General features: G+C 39.4%; 1 long non-coding RNA gene across 3 annotated transcripts in view; it reads left to right on the top strand.

Annotated features, from left to right (window-relative positions):
* Positions 1–13: 13 nt before the first annotated feature.
* Positions 14–1,729, top strand: part of LOC106869117 (uncharacterized) — a 492,367-nt gene continuing 490,651 nt past the window's right edge. For all 3 annotated transcript variants that reach the window (XR_008266910.1, XR_008266909.1, XR_008266911.1), the window contains exon 1: positions 14–263. This is a non-coding gene — a long non-coding RNA (uncharacterized LOC106869117). The remainder of the gene's footprint in view (positions 264–1,729) is intronic.

Here is a 1,729-nt window from a genome sequence, read left to right as displayed (position 1 = left end):
AAAAATTGGCAAAAATCGACATTTCTAAACAACCAATTCTTACACGAACTCCTTTTCGCACATATTTTTTTAATAATTCTAAACAAAATCGTCGCTTTCCGTAAACTTTAAAAATTTTTTCACTTATACGTGTGGGGAGGGGGGAAGGGAGCTTCAGAAGTCGACGTGCAGCGGAGGAATTGCTTGGAACTGGACCTAGTGATTTCTTTGGCTGGAAGTTTGATTTACGACCCCTCGCCGAATCAGTCGCACCAGATAACTCTGTATGTACACCAATAGTTTTATTTCTCTCACAAACTTGTTTCTCTCTGTTTAATGTTTCTTCTTTTTCTGATGCCATTTGACTTTTCGCTTTATACATCCATCACCCATATACACTCGCGTAGTGAGTGAGTATGTGATATATAGGCACACACAAGCTGTTGAGTCTACACAGACATATATGTTTGTCCATTTTTATTCCGTCGTTGGAATGGGCGTGCGAGACAGAAAGTGTGGTGTGTATGTGAAGTTGCTTTGTTGGTATGTGTGAAGAGATAGAGAGAGAACAATAATGCTGGTGTGTGCGTGTGTGTGATTGAGTGAGAAGGAGAGAGAGAGAGATAACTGAATTTTTTTTATTTACTGTTTGTATTGAGTGAATGTGTGAATGACTGACAGAGAAAAAGAGAGAGAGAGAGGTTGTTATGTATGCGTTAATGGCTTCAGTGACACACATACAAACACGTACGTACACCTATTGCATACGTTTTTGCATACATGTTCATGAGGGAGAGAGAGAGAGAGAAGGAATGTTTTTTTGTTTTTGCTTGTTGTTATACATAGCAGACCGTTACATAACCATACATGCAAACAACAATCAAAAACAAAAAAAAACATACCTTCTCTCTCTCTCTCTCTCCCCTCACACGCACATGAATATATATGCAAAAAAACGTATGCAATAGGTGTACGTACGTATGTGTTTGCGTGTGTGTCACTGAAGCCATTCACACATACATACATATATACATACATACATCATAACACCCCCTCTCTCTCTTTTCTGTCAATCACTCATGACAAAAAGTAAATAAAAAAAAAACTTCAGGTATCTCACTCAATCACACACACCAGCACCATTGCTCTCTCTGTCTCTTCACACACACTAACAAAACAACTTCACATACACACCATACTTTCTGTCTCGCACACCCCATCAAACACATACCCCCACGTCATCTCCTCCGCTTAACGCCGACTTCATAAGATACTCCCCTGTTCTAATTGCTCTCTCTCTCTCTCTCTCTCTCTCTCATTTACGCCGACTTCAAAAGGTAAAGTCCCCTCTTCCCCCCACATAAGTAAAAACTTTTTACGGAAAGCAACGATCTTGTTCAGAAACATAAATAAACCCACGTGCTTTAAGAAGTGATGTAAACTGTTCTCAAAACGAAAGATCGCCTTTTTACATATGTACTTCAAATGGCCTGGAAGTCGATTGGGGATGAGTTTCAACAAAAATCCCAAACTGGCCGGCTTTGTTTCTTGGCGATAAAATTTCAGAGAAATTTCCCAAGGTAAAAAGAGGTATTATAAAAAAGTTATTGCCATGAACTTGGGGCTCCTACCCAAACAAATGCGCTGCCCATCTTATAAAACTATACTGAGCAAAATTTACAAAGTGAAGCTGGCCGGATGATGTCACTCAGAACACCGGTTTCAGTGCAACAAGAAAAATTCTAAGAAG

The sequence above is a fragment of the Octopus bimaculoides genome, chromosome 27 (assembly GCF_001194135.2).
Source record: "Octopus bimaculoides isolate UCB-OBI-ISO-001 chromosome 27, ASM119413v2, whole genome shotgun sequence".
NCBI classification, from domain to species: domain Eukaryota; kingdom Metazoa; phylum Mollusca; class Cephalopoda; order Octopoda; family Octopodidae; genus Octopus; species Octopus bimaculoides.
The sequence above is the reverse complement of the archived record's forward strand: the minus strand, read 5'-3'. Positions and strand labels throughout refer to the sequence as shown.